Genomic DNA, 20966 nt, shown 5'->3' on the forward strand with positions numbered 1-20966 from the left:
AAGCACCACCACAGAAATAAACAATCTTAAGAAAATATTATGAAAAGCTATATGCCAACAAATTGGACAACCTAGAAGAAATGGTTAAATTCCTAGAAATATAAACTACCAAAACTTAAAAAGGAGGAAATAGAAAATTTGAACAGACTGATAACCAGCAAAGAAATTAAATCAGTAATCAAAAAACTCCCAACAAACAAAAGTCCAGGACCAGATGGCTTCACAGGCAGAGTCTACCAAACATTTAAAGAAGATTTAATACTTATTCTTCTTTTTTTTTTAAGATTTTATTTATTTATTTGACAGAGAGAAAGAGAAAGCACAAGCAAGGGGAGTGGCAGGTAGAGTGAGAAGGAGAAAGAGGCTCCCCAGTCAGCAGGGATTCTGATACGGGACTTGATCCCAGGACCCTGGAATCATGACCTGAGCTGAAGGCAGATGCTTAACCGACTGAGCCACCCAGGTGCCCCCCTATTCTTCTTAAACTATTGCAAAATACAGAAAAGGAAAGAAAACTTCCAAATTCATTTCATGAGGCCAGCATTACCCTGACACCAAACCCAGATAAAGACACCACTAAAAAAGAGAACTACAGGCCATTATCCCTGATCAACATACAGGCAAAAATCCTCAACAAAATACTAGCAAACCAAATTAAAAAATACATTAAAAAAATTATTCACCATGATCGAGGGGGATTTATTCCTGGGTTGCAAGAGTGACTCAGTAGTCACAAAGCAATCAATGTGATACATCACATTAATACGAGAAAGGATAAGAACCATATGATCATTTCAATAGATGCATAAAGAGCATTTGACAAAGTACAACATCCATTCATGATCAAAACCCTCAACACAATAGGTTTAGAGGGAACATACCCCAACATCATAAAGGCCTTCTATGAAAAACCCATTGCTAACATCATCCTTAATGAGGAAAACTGAAAGCTTTTCCCAGAAGGTCAGGAATAAGACAAAGGTGTCCACTCTCACCACTTTTATTCACCATAGTACTGGAATTGCTAGCCACAGCAGACAACAAAAAGAAATAAAAGGAATCCAAATTGGTAAGGAAGAAATAGAACATTCACTATTTGCAGATGACATGATACTCTATATAGAAAACCCTAGGGCGCCTGGGTGGCTCAGATGGTTAAGCGTCTGCCTTCGGCTCAGGTCATGATCCCAGGGTCCTGGGATCAAGTCCCACATCAGGCTGCTGGGTCAGCGGGGAGCCTGCTTCTCCCTCTGACCCTCTCCCCTCTTATGCTGTTTCCCTCTCACTCGCTCTCTAAAAAATAAATAAAATCTTTAAAAAAAAAAAAAAAGAAAGAAAGAAAACCCTAAAGACTCCACCAAAAAACTGCTAGAACTGATAAATGATTGAGTAAAGTTGCAGGATACAAAATCAATCTAGAGAAATCTGTTGTGTTTCTATACACCAATAATGAAACAGCAGAAAGAGAAATTAAGAAAACAACCCCATTTATAATTGCACTCAAAATAGTAAGATACCTAGGAATAAACCTAACCAAAGAGGTGAAAGACATGTACTCTGAAAACTATAAAACACTGATGAAAGAAACTGAAGATGACACAAAAATATGGAAAGACATTCCATGCTTATGGATTGGAAGAAAAAATTTTGTTAAAATGTCTATATTACCCAAAATAATTTACAGATTGAATGCAATCCCTATCAAAATACCAACAGCATTTTTCACAGAACTAGAATAAACAATCCTAAAATCTGTATGGGAGCACAAAAAACACTGAATAGTCACAGCAATGTTGAAAAAGAAAAGCAAAGATGTGATGAGTACTGGGAGTTACACACAACTAATAAATTGTTGAATACTACATCAAAAACTAATGATGTACTATATGTTGGCTAACTGAACATAATTTAAAAAAAGAAAAGATGGCAGCATCACAAGTGCAGACTTCAATTTATATTACAAAGCAATAATGATCAAAACAATATGGTACCGGCACAAAAATAGACACATAGATCAATAGAACATAATAAAAAACCCAGAAATGAAACCACAAATATATGGTCAATTAATCTTCAACAAAGCAGGAAAGAATATCCAGTGGAAAAAAGACAGTCTCTTCAACAAATGGTGTTGGGAAAACTGGACAGCAACGTGCAAAAGAATGAAACTGGACCACTTTCTTACATCATACACAAAAATAAATTCAAAATGGATTAAAGACCTAAATGTGAGACCTGAAGTCATAAAAATCCTAGAAGAGAGGACAGGCAGTAACCTCTCTGATATCAGACTTAGCAACTTTTTTCTAGATATGTGTCCTGAAGCAAGGGAAATAAAAGCAAAAATAAACTATTGGAGTGTAATCAAGATGAACATTTTCTGCACAGCGAAGGAAAGAATCAACAAAACCAAAAGGCAATCTACAGAATGGGAGAAGATATTTGCAAATGCCGTATCTGATGAAGGGTATCCAAAATATATAAAGAACTTACAAAACACCAAAAAAAACTCCAATTAAGAAATGGGCAGAAGGGCGCCTGGGTGGCTCAGTTGGTTAAGCGACTGCTTTCGGCTCAGGTCATGATCCTGGAGTCCCTGGATCGAGTCCCACATCGGGCTCCCTGCTCGGCAGGGAGCCTGCTTCTCCCTCTGACCCTCCCCCCTCTCATGTGCTCTCTCTCTCTCATTCTCTCTGTCTCAAATAAATAAATAAAAATCTTTTAAAAAATGAAAAAAAAGAAATGGGCAGAAGACATGAACAGACATTTCTCCAAAGACATCCAGATGGCCAACAAGACACATGAAAAAATAATCATTATCACTTACCATCAGGGAAATGCAAATCAAAACTACAATGAGATAACACCTCACACCTGTCAGAATGGCTAAAATCAACAACACAAGAAACAACAGGTATTGGTGAGGATGTGGAAAAAGGGGAACCCTCTTGCACTGTTGGTGGGAATGCAAACTGATGCAGCCACTCTGAAAAACAGTGTGGAGTTTCCTCAAAAAATTAAAAATAGAACTGCCCTATGATCCAGCATTCGCACTACTGGATATTTACCCAAAGAATACAAAAACACTGTCTCTTCCCGGGAGCAAGATGGCAGAGGAGTAGGAGACCTGGATTTCGTCTCCTCTCAGGAATTCAGCTGGATAGGGATCAAACCATTCTGAACACCTACAAACCCAACAGGAGATCGAAGAAAGGAATAGCAACAACTCTCTCATCAAAAAAGCGACCACTTTCTGGAAGGTAGGACGTGCGGAGAAGTGAATCCGAGGCAATATTCGGGAGGATAGATGGCGGGGGAGGGGCCTCCGTCAGCCGCTTCTGGCAAGTGATAAAACCGCGGAGCACAAAATCGGAACTTTTAAAAGTCGGCTCCGCTGAGGGACATCACTCTGGTGGCTAAGGGGGGGGTGGAACCCTCCGGGACAGTGTGGTCTCAAGACCCTCGGGGTCACAGAAAGACCGGGGGCGCCTGAGTGCGGCAGAGCTCCCAGGTATCAGAGCAGGGAAGCCGGCTGCAGAGGCGGAGCCCAGGCGCGGGCTCTCAGCTCGGGGTTGGAATAAACCGTGATCCGCGGCACAGACAGGCCACTGCTCCCCGAGGAGGGACCCAACAAGCGGCAGATCCGGGGAGACTCACCTTCCTCCCCCAGGAAGAGCCACGCAGGAGTGCACCGCAGGGATCTGCTGGGTTTGGAGACTCCACCCAGCGTCGGGTGCCAGAGATAGAAACGTGCGGTCACAGGCCAGGTGAGCACGGAGTGCGGCCGGAGACCGGGGAGCCGGGAGTGACTGACGGCTTTTCTCTGGGGGCTCACTGAGGAGCGGGGCCCCGAGTTCTCGACTCCTCAGGGGCGGAGATTGGGGGGCCGCCATCTTCACTCTCGGCCTCCAAAGCTGGACGGAAAGCTCGCAGGGAACAAAAGCCGCGGAGAGCAAACCCGAGCAGATGACTTAGCCGGGAGGGGGCAAGGGCGGGGCAATTCCGCCTCCGGCAGAGACATTTGGAAACCACGGCAACAGGCCCCTCCCCAGAAGATCAGCGAGAACAGCCGGCCAAGACCAAGTTTACCGATCAATGAGGACGGCAGAACTCCAGCGCTAGGGGAATAATGCACATAGAATTCACGGCTTTTTTACCATGATTCTGTAGTCTTTCAAAGTTAATTTTTTTTTAACTGTCTTTTTTTTCTTTTTTTTTTCTTGAATTTTTCTTTTTCCCTTTTTCAACCAACATCTTATCAATCCCTTTTTTAAAAAACATTTTTATTTTTCATTTTTAGAGTCATATTATATCCCTTCATACTAGTTACCCGTATTTTTTGGCATATATATATATAAGTTGTTCTCTCTTTAAAATTTTGAGATAGTTTCTTCTAACAGATTAAAATATACCCTAAATCTCTAGTATATGGTTTATTCTACTCCCCTGCCTGATCACATTCTCTCCCTTTTTTTTTCTTTTTTCTTTTCTTAAATTCTCTTCTTTCTTTTTTCAAACAACTTATCAATTCCTTTTATAAAATTTTTTATAATTCCCATCTTTACAGTCATATTCCATCCCTTCATCATATCAACCCTTCTTTTTGTACATATATAAGTTTTTCTTTCTTTAAAATTTTGGGAGGCACTTTCTTCTAAAAGACCAAAATACACCCCAAATCTAGTGTGTGGCACTGATCTATATACCAGCCTGATCATATTTGATAATATTCTGGGGTTTTTTGTTGTTGTTGTTTTGTTTTGTTTGTTCTTATCTTTATCTTTTTCTTTTTCTTTTTTCTCTCTTCACCTTTCTTTTTCCACTGCTTCAGGTCTTTTCTGATTTGTTTAGAGTATATTTTCTGGGGACGTTGTTACTCTGCTAGCATTTTGTTCTCTCATTAATCTATTCTCCTCCGCACAAAATGACAAGACGGAAAAAATCACCTCAACAAAAAGAAGAGAGGTAGTACCGACTGCCAGGGACCTACTCAATATGGACATTAGTACAATGTCGGATCTAGAGTTCAGAATCATCACTTTAAAGATACTAGCTGGGCTTGAAAAAAGCATGGAAGTTATTAGAGAAACCCTTCCTGGAGAAGTAAAAGAACTAAAATCTAACCAAGCAGAAATCAAAAAGGCTATTAATGAGGTGCAATCAAATATGGGGGTGCTAACCGCTAGGATAAATGAGGCAGAAGAGAGAATCAGTAATATACAAGACCAAATGGTGGAAAATAAAGAAGCTGAGAAAAAGAGAGATAAACAACTACAGGATCACGAGGGCAGAATTCGAGAGATAAGCGATACCATAAGACAAAACAACATTAGAAAAATTGGGATCCCAGAAGAAGAAGAAAGAGAGAGGGGCAGAAGGTATACTGGAGCAAATTATAGCAGAGAACGTCCCTAATTTGGGGAAGGAAACAGGCATGAAAATCCAGGAAGCACAGAGAACCCCTCTCAAAATCAATAAAAATAGGTCAACACCCCGACATCTAATAGTAAAACTTATGAGTCTCATAGACAAAGAGAAAATCCTGAAAGCAGCTCGGGACAAGAGATATGTAACCTACAAGGGTAGAAACATTAGATTGGCAACAGACCTATCCACAGAGACCTGGCAGGCCAGAAAGGACTGGCAGGATATCTTCAGAGCACTAAATGAGAAAAATATGCAGCCAAGAATACTCTATCCAGCTAGGCGGTCATTGAAAATTGAAGGAGAAATAAAAAGCTTCCAGGACAAACAAAAACTAAAGGAATTTGCAAACACTAAACCAGCCCTACAAGAAACCTTGAAAGGGGTCCTCTAAGCAAAGAGAGACCCTAAAAGCAACATAGACCAGAAAGGAACACAGACAATATACGGTAACAGTCACCTTACAGGCAATACAATGGCACTAAATTCCTATCTTTCAATAGTTACCCTGAATGTAAATGGGCTCAATGCCCCAATCAAAAGACACAGGCTATCAGACTGGATTAAAAAACAAGACCCATCGATATGCTGTCTGCAAGAGACTCATTTTAGAACCAAAGACAACCCCAGATTGAAAGTGAGGGGGTGGAAAACCATTTACCATGCTAATGGACACCAAAAGAAAGCTGGGGTGGCAATCTTTACATCAGACAAATTAGATTTTAAACCAAAGACTGTAATAAGAGATGAGGAAGGACATTATATCCTACTGAAAGGGTCTATCCAACAAGATCTAACAATTGTAAATATCTATGCCCCTAACATGGGAGCAACCAATTATATAAGGCAATTAATAACAAAAGCAAAGAAACACATCGACAACAATACAATAATAGTGGGGGACTTTAACACCCCCCTCACTGAAATGGACAGATCGTCAAAGCAAAAGATCAACAAGGAAATAAAGACTTTAAATGACACACTGGAGCAAATGGACTTCACAGACATATTCAGAACATTCCACCCCAAAGCAACAGAATACACATTCTTCTCTAGTGCCCATGGAACATTCTCCAGAATAGATCACATCCTAGGTCATAAATCAGGTCTCAACCGGTACCAAAAGATTGGGATCATTCCCTGCCTATTTTCAGACCACAATGCTTTGAAACTAGAACTCAATCACAAGAGGAAAGTCAGAAAGAACTCAAACACATGGAGGCTAAAGAGCATCATACTGAAGAATGAATGGGTCAACCAGGCAATTAAAGAAGAATTAAAAAAATACATGGAAACCAATGAAAATGAAAACACAACTATTCAAAATCTTTGGGATGCAGCAAAGGCAGTCCTAAGAGGAAAGTATATAGCAATACAAGCCTTTCTCAAGAGACAAGAAAGGTCTCAAGTACACAACTTAACCCTACACCTAAAGGAGCTGGAGAAAGAACAGCAAATAAAGCCTAAACCCAGCAGGAGAAGAGAAATCATAAAGATCAGAGCAGAAATCAATGAAATAGAAGCCAAAAGAACAGTAGAACAGATCAACGAAACAAGGAGCTGGTTCTTTGAAAGAATTAACAAGATTGACAAACCCCTGGCCAGACTTATCAAAAAGAAAAGAGAAAGGACCCAAATCAACAAAATCATGAATGAAAGAGGAGAGATCACAACCAACACCAAAGAAATACAAACAATTATAAGAACATATTATGAACAACTCTATGCCAGCAAATTAGATAACCTGGAAGAAATGGATGCATTCCTAGAGATCTATCAACTACCAAAACTGAACCAGGAAGAAATAGAAAACCTGAACAGACCTATAACCACTAAGGAAATTGAAGCAGTCATCAAAAATCTCCCAAAAAACAAAAGCCCAGGGCCAGATGACTTTCCAGGGGAATTCTACCAAACATTTGAAGAAGAATTAATACCTATTCTTCTGAAACTGTTCCAAAAAATAGAAATGGAAGGAAAAACTTCAAATTCATTTTATGAGGCCAGCATTACCTTGATCCCAACACCAGACAAAGACCCCATCAAAAAGGAGAATTACAGACAAATATCCCTGATGAACATGGATGCAAAAATTCTCACCAAAATACTAGCCAATAGGATCCAACAGTACATTAAAAGGATTATTCACCATGACAAAGTGGGATTTATCCCTGGGCTGCAAGGTTGGTTCAACATCCGCAAATCAATCAATGTGATACAATACATTAACAAAAGAAAGAACAAGAATCATATGATCCTCTCAATAGATGCAGAAAAAGCTTTTGACAAAGTACAGCATCCTTTCTTGATCAAAACTCTTCAGAGTATAGACATAGAGGGTACATACCTCAATATCATAAAAGCCATCTATGAAAAACCTACAGGTAATATCATTCTCAATGGGGAACAACTGAGAGCTTTCCCCCTAGGATCAGGAACGCAGCAGGGATGTCCACTATCACCACTGCTATTCAACATAGTATTGGAAGTCCTAGCCACAGCAATCAGACAACAAAAAGAAATAAAATGCATCTGAATCGGCAAAGAAGAAGTCAAACTCTCACTCTTTGCAGATGATATGATACTTTATGTGGAAAACCCCAAAGACTCCACCCCAAAACTGCTAGAACTCATACAGGAATTCAGTCAAGTGGCAGGATATAAAATCAATGCACAGAAATCAGTGGCATTCCTATACACCAACAACAAGACAGAAGAAAGAGAAATTAAGGAGTCTATCCCATTTACAACTGCACCCAAAACCATAAGATACCTAGGAATAAATCTAACCAAAGAGACAAAGGATCTGTACTCAGAAAACTATAAAATACTCATGAAAGAAATTGAGGAAGACACAAAGAAATGGAAAAACGTTCCCTGCTCATGGATTGGAAGAACAAATATTGTGAAGATGTCAATGCTACCTAGAGCAATCTACACATTCAATGCAATTCCCATCAAAATACCATCCACTTTTTTCAAAGAAATGGAACAAATAATCCTAAAATTTGTATGGAACCAGAAAAGACCCCGCATAGCCAGAGGAATGTTGAAAAAGAAAAGCAAAGCTGGCGGCATCACAGGTCCGGACTTCCAGCTCTATTACAAAGCTGTCATCATCAAGACAGTATGGTACTGGCACAAAAACAGACACATAGATCAATGGAACAGAATAGAGAGCCCAGAAATGGACCCTCAACTCTATGGTCAACTCATCTTTGACAAAGCAGAAAAGAATGTCCAATGGAAAAAAGACAGTCTCTTCAACAAATGGTGTTGGGAAAATTGGACAGTCACATGCAGAAGAATGAAACTGGACCATTTCCTTACACCACACACAAAAATAGACTCCAAATGGTTGAAAGACCTCAATGTGAGACAGGAGTCCATCCAAATCCTAAAGGAGAACACAGGCAGCAACCTCTTTGACCTCAGCCGCAGCAACTTCTTCCTAGAAACATCGCCAAAGGCAAGGGAAGCAAGAGCAAAAATGAACTATTGGGACTTCATCAAGATAAAAAGCTTTTGCAAAGCAAAGGAAACAGTCAACAAAACCAAAAGACAACCGACAGAATGGGAGAAGATATTTGCAAATGACATATCAGATAAAGGGCTAGTATCCAAAATCTATGAAGAACTCATCAAACTCAACACCCAAAGAACAAAGTATCCAATCAAGAAATGGGCAGAAGACATGAACAGACATTTTTCCAAAGAAGACATCCAAATGGCCAACAGACACATGAAAAAGTGCTCAACAGTGCTCGGCATCAGGGAAATCCAAATCAAAACCTCAATGAGATACCACCTCACACCAGTCAGAATGGCTAAAATTAACAAGTCAGGAAACGACAGATGTTGGTGGGGATGCGGAGAAAGGGGATCCCTCCTACACTGTTGGTGGGAATGCAAGCTGGTGCAGCCACTCTGGAAAACTGTATGGAGGTTCCTCAAATAGTTGAAAATAGAGCTACCATACGATCCAGCAATTGCACTACTGGGTATTTACCCCAAAGATACAAATGTAGGGATACGAAAGGGTACGTGCACCCCGATGTTTATAGCAGCAATGTCCACAATAGCCAAACTGTGGAAAAAGCCAAGATGTCCATCAACAGATGAATGGATAAAGAAGAAGTGGTATATATATATACAATGGAATATTATGCAGCCATCAAAAGGAATGAGATCTTGCCATTTGCAATGACGTGGATGGAACTGGAGGGTATTATGTTGAGTGAAATAAGTCAAACAGAGAAAGACATGTATCATATGATCTCACTGATATGAGGAATTCTTAATCGCAGGAAACAAACTGAGGGTTGCTTGAGTGGGGGGTGGGGTGGGAGGGATGGGGTGACTGGGTGATAGACACTGGGGAGGGTATGTGCTCTGGTAAGTGCTGTGAATTGTGCAAGACTGTTGAATCTCAGATCTGTACCTATGAAACAAATAATGCAATATATGTTAAGAAAAAAAAAGAAGAAGAAGAAGAAGGTAGCAGGAGGGGAAAAATGAAGCAGGGGAAATCGGAGGGGTAGACGAACCATGACAGATGATGGACTCTGAAAATCAAACTGAGGGTTCTAGAGGGGAGGGGGGTGGGAGGATGGGTTAGCCTGGTAATGGGTATTGAGGAGGGCATATTCTGCATGGAGCACTGGGTGTTATGCACAAACAATGAATCATGGAACACTACATCTAAAACTAATGATGTAATGTAGGGGATTAACATAAGAATTTTAAAAAAAGAATACAAAAACACTAATTTAAAGGGATACATGCACCCCTATGTTTACAGTGGCATTATTCACAATAGCCAAGTTATGGAAGCAGCCCAAGTGTCTGTGGACTGATGAACAAATAAAGAAGATGTGGTTTATATACAGTGGAATATTATTCGACCATAAAAAATGAAATCTTGGGATGCCTGGGTGGCTCAGTCGGTTAAGCATCTGCCTTCAGCTCAGGTCATGATCCCAGGGTCCTGTGATCGAGCCCTGCATCAGGCTCCCTGCTCACCGGGGAGCCTGCTTCTCCCTCTGCCTGCTCTGCCTGCCCCTTCCCCTGTTTGTGTGTGTGGTCTCTCTCTCTGACAAATAAATAAATAAAATCTTTTTTTAAAAATGAAATCTTGCCATTTACAATGACATGGATAGAACTAGAAGGTATAATGCTAAGCGAAATAAGTCATTCAGAGAAAGACAAATCCATATGATTTCATTCATATGTGGAATTTTAAAAACATAATACACAAGCAAAGGGAAAAAAAAGACAAATCAAGAAACAGACTCTTAATTATAGGGAAGAAACTGATAGTCACTGGAGGGGAGGCGGGCAGGGGGATGGGTGGAATAGGTGATGGGGATTAAGGAGCGTACTTGTGATGAGCACCAGGTGTTATATGGAAGTGGTGAATCACTATATTGTACACCTGAAATCAATATAACAGTGTATGTTAACTATCCTGGCATTAAATAAAAACTTAATAAAAGAAAAAGAAGCAAGTGTGAGTGGCTCTAAGTTTTGTGTTCTGGAAGAATGTGAAGAGAAATAAAGCTGAGCTAAACACGGGAGAGTAAAGTTTATCTGTAATGTTTTATTTACTTCATTAAATATATCTGAAGCAGAAATGACAAAATGTTAACACTTGTTCATTCTGAGCAGTATACATGTACTTATTTGCTCATTGTTTTAGATGCTTCTCTGAGTTTCTAAACATTTTAAAGTCTTCAAAATTAAAAAATAAGAAACAAGAAATGATAAATTCATAATAAATTTGAGCAAAATAAAGAAATAGAAATTAAAATTATAAATAGCAAGTTTCCTGTATACCAGCCATAATAAATTGCAGAAATAATGATAGAAAGACCCCCTTCACAAAATTAAAAGCAAAACAGGGCGCCTGGGTGGCTCAGTTGGTTAAGCGACTGCCTTCGGCTCAGGTCATGATCCTGGAGTCCCGGGATCGAGTCCCGCATCGGGCTCCCTGCTTGGCGGGGAGTCTGCTTCTCCCTCCGAGCCTCCCCCCTCTCATGTGCTTGCTCTCTCTCATTCTCTCTCTCTCAAATAAATAAATAAAATCTTTTAAAAAAAAAAGCAAAACATAAATTTTACTATTATACACTCTATACAAATAGACATATAGAGGGTCAGATTCCATACAGCTGGTAAGTAGAAGAAGTGAAGTAATAAAAAATTTTTTAAAGCTACAAAAATATTTAAACTTTGTAACCAGGACAGAGTCAGGCTACAAAATATGGAAATTAGATAAATCCCAAAGAGAATCTACTATATATATAACAATTTACACATATTAAAGGTGACATCACAGAACAATGGAAAAGGATTAATTATTCAATATTTATTATTGTGAAAAATTGGAAGGGAAAACAATTTAGAAAATTACCTCATACCACACACCAATAATTCTGGAAGGATTAAATAAATATAAGCAATAAAATGAAAAAAAAAATCCATTTAAGCACTTATCTAATTTGGGTGGGGAAAAACTAACACATAAATTCATCAGAAAAAAATAAATGGAAAGATATATATAATTACATAAATGTTAATTTGTGCATAAAAGTTCATTTAAAACACAAACCTGGGAAATATTTTCCACATATATCACAGAAGAAAGGTCTAATGTCTATTAAATGTATACATTGTCCATACAAATGAATAAGAACCATGTAAGTTCTCAATAGAAAAATTATACAGGTCATGAATATATGTTGATAGGAAGGGAACAAAAGTGACCAAGAAACCCAAGACAATATTCATGCTCAGTATAATAAAAGAAACATATTAAAACAGTAAGATATCGTTTAGCCTCTATTATACAGGCAGATTTTAAAAGAATGACAGCAGCCAGTTTTGGTATAGGTGTATGAGCAGAAATTGTCCATCTTACACAGTGACACAACTTCACACATATATCAAGAGCCTTTAAAAATTTAATCCTCAGGTCCAATAATGCCTCTTATAAAAACCCATCTTAAGAAAATCATTTATTCAACAAATATCTAGTAAGGATCTACAATGTATCATACATTGCTCTAGGTACTGGGAGATACAATAGTGAATACAAAGTAAAGAAAAATCTCTGTGCTCAAAGGGCTTACATTTTAACACAAAGATCCAGACAATAAATTAGAAAATATCTCAACTATTAGGTTATGATACAGATCAGGGAGAAAAAATAAAGCAAGAAAAGAGAAGAGTGAGTGTTGGAGAAGGGTTTGCATTTTTATGGATAATTGTTATAGGAGACCTTATGGAGGTAATATTTGAATAAAGACCTAAAAGAGGTGAGGTTCAAAGAAGCAAAGATTTATGCATAAAGGTATACATTGCAGGGCTATTCGTGATAAGTTATAATTAAAAATAATTTAAATGACTAATACAGGATCTGTTAAATAATTAAAGTAGGTACAAATTGTACAACTGAAAATTATGAAGCCATTTAAAATTGTCTGAAAGCTGGTGAATGACATGGTGAAATGCTCACAGTACAATACCAATGGAGAAGCCAGATATGAAATAGTACAGATAAGGTATGATCCCAATTATGTAAATATGGAAACACATCCTGGAGGAAGCAGAGCAAGTTGTCTTTGGATAAGGTATTGAGAGGTGATTTGTGTTTTCTCTCCATTTTTAAAAATTTTCTATTATGAGGCTGTTTCATTTTATGAATAGAAAAAAAATAGAAGTAGATATTACAGTCTTAAGGAAGATGAATAAATGTACAAAATTTGTTAAATGGTGGTGCTAATCAGCCATGCCTAGAATACTGGGTTCAGCTTTGGATATTATGTATTAAGGGTGATACTGAAAACTTCAGCATCTCCTATAGAAGATACTCAAAATATGTCATATGAGCTCAAGAATTGGGAATATATGGACTGGAGAAAAGATAAAAAGAACAAACTATCTTTAAACTTTTGAATGGCTAATTACAGGGCAAGGAAATAGACATTAGCACTCCTGTTGCTCCAAGGAGCAACCCATGGGTTGGATTCAGAAGACAGATTTCAGGTCAGTCAGTATGAAGAAGAACTTGCTAACAATCACAGTTATCAGGCAGTATTAAGCAACCTTTCCTGGAACTATTCACACTGAAAATAAATGACCATATGTACTGGTTGATAAGACTGCCATTATATGATTGGTAAGGACCCTGCTATTTCTGAGCTCCTCTTGTACTATTTAAAAAAGCTACTTTATGCTATGATCACTTACATAATTCCACCCCCACCCATCTCCCTTCCCTTCAAAAAATCTATGTAATACTTGATTCCTTTTAAGAAATCATTTTTAAACAGAAAAGAGTACCCTTCAAAATATACATCCTGGAGATTTTTATTCTTCCTTCTGTGTATACTGAGGAGACATTGTGTATAAACATCAATACCTTTAAAATCATGTTTTAAGTACAAAAAAATGTTTTTCTATTACCAACCAATATTTCCCTTTACCATATATCTTCCCCCTAGGAACAGACTGTCTGGACCACTACATTTCAGAATGAGATAATCATCTTGCCTCTGTTCCACAGCATCCCGCACCATTTTCTTTGCAGTGTCCTTGGTTCATTTTAAAACCAACTGTGGTGAAAATATCACCCAGTACACAGAGTTACTACAGATTTTAGAACACAGTCAGTTCTTTTCTTAACTTTCAGAAGAGTGATGATTTCAGCAATCTCAGGAATAGAACGAGGAAAGGGCATTCCTGTGATCTCTTCTAAGCCCTATGAATACTTCCACCAAAATTAGCAACCTTCAGAATTCCATATAAAATCCTTAGTGTTGCTTAAATAAGTGACTGAGCCTGAACTACCAGCACAGGACCATGAGGATGTAGTAAAGAATAGAGCATAAACTATAGAATCTTTCAGCTGGGCCTAGTCCAACCTTCCTAATTTACAGTTATGGAAACAGAAGCTCAAACAAGTGATTTGTCACAAGAAACTAAGTCAGCATCCAAACCAAGACTAGAATCCAGACTAGGCTATCTGAAATGACATTTTCAGAGAGATTTTTAATATCCAGTCTTCATATTTTTTTTTCTTATCAAGTGTGTCTTTCTCTAACTTGTAGAATGGGGAGAATGAAGATCTGGGAAGAGTGCTGACTCATTGAGAATTTCAGTTAAGCAACATGACATATAACCTGGTTTCAGATAAGCCTGTGCTTTTGTGGACATGAGCATAGAGGGACTCTTACCTTTCCTTAAAGCACTATCATCTGCCAAACAACAGCAAAATGGATATGATCATCCAATCTTTTATTAAGCAATGTGAGCATCATAATGGGAGGACTATTAGAAACTGGGTGTTGTTTGTCAGTACATAGTCCTGCTGAAAAGTCTAATAATGGTAACCACGCCTTCCTTCTTAAAGCAGTATATTTTCCTCTATACACGAATCACAATGTACAACTATATAATTCAATAGTTTGTAGAATAATGTCTATCTCACTATCTAAACCATGAACCCAAAGGTGGCAACAACCATGTTTATTTTGCTCACCATTATATTCTCCATGTTTAGAAATGGTATGTACTCAATAAATATTTGCCCAACTAATGGATAAGACCTCTCCACTGCTGGCTCTTTCATAATAATGTATTCTCAAATGTTCTTTCCACAGGCCTCCCCTCTCCTCTGTAGCCTTCACACAAGCTCATCTTTGTTTTCCCATATCCTAAAGCATAAGCATTCCCCAAAGAAGAGATCTTTGGATCCCTTCTTTACACTTCAAGTACTGCCTCCATATCAATGACTCTCAAATCACTCTCTCCAGTTGACATATTTTGAGAGCTCCAATTCCACATTTCTTTCAACTGTACCCAGTACCTTTTGCTGGGCTGTGTGACCTCAGTCAAATCAAGTGACTCCCCATATCAGGATCAGTTAGCTTATCCATAAAATAAGGGTGTTGCCTCTCTACTGCATATAGAAGAAAGTTCTAATTCTCCAAGCTAGCATTTAATATTATTTACAGCCAAGCTCTCTACCTATTTTGCCAAATATTTCTTACATACATTTACCATACATTTTACTCCAACATAACTAAGCTCCTCACTGTTCCTAATACATGTCCTCTGTTTTTCTGGCCTCTTCCTAGAACACCAAACTGCACCTCCAAAGTTTGCTTAATCTTTGAAGCCCAGTTCAAACACCACTTCTGGGAAGCTGCCTTTGATCTCCTTGCATACCCTTATTTTATGCGTGCGGATTACATTCTCCTAAAATTATAGTTGTTTGTATATTTCTTCTCTCTCTTACTTGACTGTGGCATCTTGGACAGCAGAGGCTATTCCTAAATCAGCCTGTATCTCCCACATCGCCTTTGATTCATAACACTTAGTAACCTTATACTGAATGGATTCAGTTTAGGCTATATCAGTCATCCTACTTAAAAAGACTTTGATCAGTCCCTGTGTTTCTGAAATAAACATCAAAATCCTTACAATGGCCACTTCAGCCACATCAGCTTTTGTTCAAGTTTTCAAATTCACTATGCATCTCAAGGCCCTCATGCATGCTCTTCTCTTCATCTACAAAACTGCTCTACCCTTACAATAACCCTACCCCACCTCCATGTCTCTACTCACTCTTAATATCACTTCCTCGAGGAAGCTTTTCTTAAACCCCACACGAGATCAGTTTTTTCTGTTCTATACCTTCATAGCCCCACCCTCATACTTTTCCTTCATAGCATTCATTACTGACCGAAATAACAGTTGTGTGAGTATCTGATTTATGGCCTCTTCCCCATCAAACTATAAGTTCCAAGTAAGCAAAGGCCATGTCTGTTTTGCTCACCCTTGTATTATTGGCATGGTGCTTATTATCTACATGGTGCTTAACCACATCACTGAATAAACGTTGAACCACTGAATTGATGAACAATTGATTTAAAGGTAAAGACTTGGGACTTAGGGCATATAAAATCTATGCCTGGCTTGCTATAATTCCTTTAAAATAAAATTGGGATTCCAGGTAAATTGGCCTTATATTCACTATTAGAAATTTATAAAATAGGATAAATACTGCCTCCCAAATGCTGGAAGGAAACCAAAAGGCATCACTAACACCAAGTGACTTGCTCATTCACTTAATGAACATTTATTAAACACCTACTCTATGCCACACACTAGGATAGTAGCTGATAGTACAATAAATTGGAGTGACAATTTACTTGCTTAGAATATATAATCTAAGAGGTGCATTTATAAAAGCTTTAAAAAAAACCTTATGACAGTCACAACAAGTGATGCTACTTTGAAAGGATATTAAGTTCCTTGTTAAAGGAGACATTTAACCTGATGGTGAAAAATCATTTGGCAAAAATGACTTTGAAATTACAACTGGGCCAAATCTGGGCCTCTTAAATTACTGGTAGCCTAGACTAGTGCTGTTCAAAGTGTGGTCTACAGATCAATGACTGTCTGCAAACTATTATTGCCAGGCAGTAATGACCCAGGAGCAGAAATTCAAAATAAACACTTATAAAATATTATAGCAATTTAAAAAATATTTTTGTCTGTTGAATCTAGTAATAAAAATGTGAGCTTATATTTTGTCTTTTCTTTCATTTTCTAATAATTCATAATGTATTTTACTAAAGTAACAGTCTGTGATGGATAGGAAAATTTTTTAAAAACTGGTCTTCCAACAAGGTAATTTGAAAAGCACTGGAACAGCAGATTCAGGATTACGTGGTAGTTTGTTAAAATGGAAAATCTCACGTTGTACCCCCAGACCCTCTGAGTCAGAATTAGCATTTTAACAAGATCCCCAGGAGACTCTTTTGCACATTAAAATTTGAGAAGCATTGGCCTAGATGATTTCTGAAGCCCTTACAACCCTGAGACTTTATAATTTACTTCAGATAGAGGCTTTATAATTTACTTCAGATAGAGGAGCTGAAAGACCCTTGGTGATACAATCCACCTCATCATCATTTTTAGAGGGAAAAACTGAGGTCCATGGAGAGGTACTCAGGTGTACAAGGTAACCGACAAATTACAGAGCTAGGAAAAAAACTCAAGTTCCCTAACACCCAGGTCAGTTCTCCACTCTAACACACTGGTGCTCACTACTATCCCACCCAGTCTCTGCACCATCCCCTCAGTGATGTCATTGTTTCTGAGATACTTTCTGATACAAGAATTTATTCTTCCACCTTCCATATACCGTGTGAACCTTGAATCACCACTATTTCAAGTGTCTCCTTTATGATAATTGCCCTAAATCCCTGTTGCTCAAATCTTCCCACATGCCCATTGTCTGGCTGCTATATGGACATTCTGGGGCTTCAGAAGGACTAGGACTAACTGATTTCTGGTCTTTATGGGGAAAAAACAGAGCTGCTTTGTTCGCATGAGTCCACTTGATACCAAATAGCAAGCTTTTCCAAGGAAGAGAACATACACTATCAAGGCTGCTTTAGAAAGCTAAGTATGCTCAGTTTGTGACTGACAAACAAGAGGATGGGATACTGGGTCATATTAATAAAAATCTAGCTTCCAAAATGAGGCAAACGATGATCTTTACTTGTGATCTTGTCAGTTCTGAGGCTTTGAGGGGAGAGGTATGACTGCTGTCTTCACTGTCTGAAGAACTATTATTAAGAAGAAGCAAATTTGTTGCAGCTAGTCCCAAAGAAGCAATGAATACAAGTTACAGGGAGACAGACCTTGGTTTATAATGGGGATTACTTTCTGGCAATCAGAATTGCTCAAAGATAAAAAGAGCCATCTAATGAGCTCCTGTCACTTCAGGGAGATCAAATAGAAATCAGTCAAAGAATTGAATGCTTAGGACAAATTGAAGAACTGGGTGGAGAAGTACAGCTTAATGGCCTTCCAGTTCCAAGGTTTTTAATATTCTAAAATTTTCAGGACAAGATGACTCTAAGCTCTCAGAAAATAAGAGCAAGATTTGGTCCTGAAAAAAAACAGTCTTTTGCTGGATGTGAGATGGATGAGGTTATGACAGTGAAAAAGCGAAGTCTTTCCAGGTAGCCTTTTCAAAGGAAAGCAGGGTGGCCAAGGAAAGCCTTTTGGGCAGCTTCTCCAGGAAACCTAGGTGAGGCTTGGTTCCACAATGGCCAGCCACTATGCCCCAATTTAAGTTCCTGTTACTCTACACAAAGGCTAGGCTACTACTTTCCTTTTTTTTTTTTTTTTTTTTTTGGCCAAGCAGAACCCTCCCTCTCACACCTACACACCTAACCAGCAAAGGTGCAAAATTTTCCCCAAGAAGGCAGCAGTGCTTAATGGTCAAGACCATGCATTCTAGAACCAGGTTGCCTGTGTTTTAATTCCCAATTGGGACATGTAATTACTCTGTAACCTTGGACAGTTACTTAACCTCTCTGTGCTTCAGTTTCCTCATCAGTAAACCAAGAATAATAGTATCTGCTTTGTAGTGTCGGTATAAGAATACACATTAAACCCTCAGCCTAAGATCAAAAACATACGAGGCACTCAACAATGTTAGCAATTAGTATTGTTGATGTAATAATTACTACCATGGGCATGACAGTGTCGCTAACTCAAAAAGCTCCCATTAAGCAACCAGATCCCTTCTCCTACCAGTTCAGGGGGCAGGAGACAGCTACTACAACAGCTTCAGCCAGTCTTTGCATAGCTCCAGACATCCAGAACCTACTGATCCTCAATAAACTATACAATTCGCAGCAGGAATCCTGGCTTCTCTCCCCGCTCTAAATCCAAAAGCCACCCCTCCCCCAGTCCTCCTGCCTATGCCACCCTCAGCCACAATTAGAGGACCAGCAAACCGGGAAGCCAATTCCAGACAAACCATCAGGTGTTTCTTCCTTCTCAAGGACACAGCTGGACTTACACCATGCCTGCCAGTGGGATGGGGTAGGGTATCTGAATCCCTGGTCTAGCCTGTCTATACAACTACCTAGGATGGGGAGTGGGCAGGCAATGGGGCTTCCCACAGGGAAGCAAGAGAAGCCTCCCAAGTTTGTAAAGGAACTCGGGCCCAACCCCACAATGAACCCCTTAAAAGAAGGGGGGAGGCCTCAAGCTGCTTTCAAAAGAAGCAGTTATTTACAACTTTCCACTCAGTTGCATCTGGGAAAGGTAAAAGGGAGATGGGGAAAAGAGCTGCATGGTATTCTCCCTCTTTCTCAATTTCAGCAATGAGAAACAGCTGCAGAGAAAGAGTTAAATGAGGAAGGAAGCTCCAGCCATTACCCCATCCCCGTGCCTAGGGCTGTCTGGGGGGTCATGACTGTGCTGTCTGCTCTGGCTAGGGGACACTGGGTGGCTTTCTGCAGCAGCTGCTGGCCCCCCCAGGCAATTTGCAAGGTCAAGGCTGACCTGTTTCCAAAAAGGAACAAAACAATTCACTGACAATGAAGCAAATCGCGCATACACCACATCACAACCCCCCTCCCCAAATCAGGTTTTACCCCAGTGCCTCCCTGCCCAGATGCCAACTCTGGGCTTCCACCAGCCCCACTGGGGAACCCAGGATAGCATCACAGCTGCAGAGCTTGTCTCGCCTCCCCGGCCAACCCAAGGAGACTCTCAGTACGGGGGAGAGAGGCTATCGCTAAAGGAGACCTGAGCTTGGGGGAGGGGGAAGGAGGGACATCTATGTTCCTTACCAAGCGCCACAGTCACTTCCCCGAGGCAGAGAGAAGAGAAGGATGAATGAATTGAAACAAGTTGGAGATTGAGTCCTCACAGAGCTCGGCTTCCTCTTCTCTTTCTCTGGGTCTTTCTCCTGGTCCCTCTCTCGTCTCTCTGGTTTGCTCGCTAGCTTGCGCGCGCTCACGCTCTCCTCTCCCTCTCTCTCCTCCCCCTCTCCCTCTCTCTTTCTCCCGCCTCTCCCTATCTCTTCTCTCTTCCCTCCTCCCCTCCCCCTTTGCTGGCTTTAGATTCACCATTGCCTGGTGCTGAGCACGCGGCTGTGCTGGGGCTCCGGAATACAGTGCTGCAAGGCTTTGGATCTGTGGCTGTTTTAGGAAAGACTAAAGTAGTATTTTATTATTTAAGATTTCCAGCAGAGAAATAGAGGGAAGCTCAGAGGAAAGGGGAGGAGCAGAGGAAGCAAGGGGAACAGAAAGAGAGCAAAAGGGTAAGAGCAGTGAATAGGAGGATAAAGGAAGTATGGATTACCATGCTGTGTGTAATGCTTGCTAGCTGCGCCAAGACAGAAAATAAGTGGTCTGTTCCCCTTATATCCCTACGGGTGTGTCTTCTTAGCTCAGGCTCCAAATAAAGGTTTCACAATCCTGTCGGTTCACATTCCATCTCTGAGGACAGTAATGAGCTAAAAAAATTTCATCAAAGAGGTTGTCATTCTCCCTCCACTAAAAAGAAAGGGTTTAGCCCCGTTGGTTCCCTAAAGACCTAACTGCCACCTCCACCCCCCACCAAGTAGAAGTGTGAACCCAATGCAGAACTGTCAGTTGGAGCTTCCCTCCAGGCAAAACAGACAAGCAGCAGAACCACAATACTTCCCTTTCAAAAACCTCAGAAGG

At 39.7% G+C, this 20966-nt stretch overlaps 1 protein-coding gene across 1 annotated transcript in view; it reads right to left on the reverse strand.

Annotated features, from left to right (window-relative positions):
• The window catches only part of GABRA3 (gamma-aminobutyric acid type A receptor subunit alpha3), a 369872-nt gene extending 349576 nt beyond the window's left edge, over window positions 1–20296 (reverse strand). The window contains exon 1 of the mRNA XM_064574680.1: window positions 20088–20296. The gene's annotated coding sequence lies outside the window, so the exon portion shown is untranslated. The remainder of the gene's footprint in view (window positions 1–20087) is intronic.
• Window positions 20297–20966: the final 670 nt, after the last annotated feature.

This window comes from Mirounga angustirostris, unplaced genomic scaffold, assembly GCF_029215605.1.
Source record: "Mirounga angustirostris isolate CCGP_5_RB_7025 unplaced genomic scaffold, mMirAng1.0.hap1 SCAF_11, whole genome shotgun sequence".
NCBI classification, from domain to species: Eukaryota; Metazoa; Chordata; class Mammalia; order Carnivora; family Phocidae; genus Mirounga; species Mirounga angustirostris.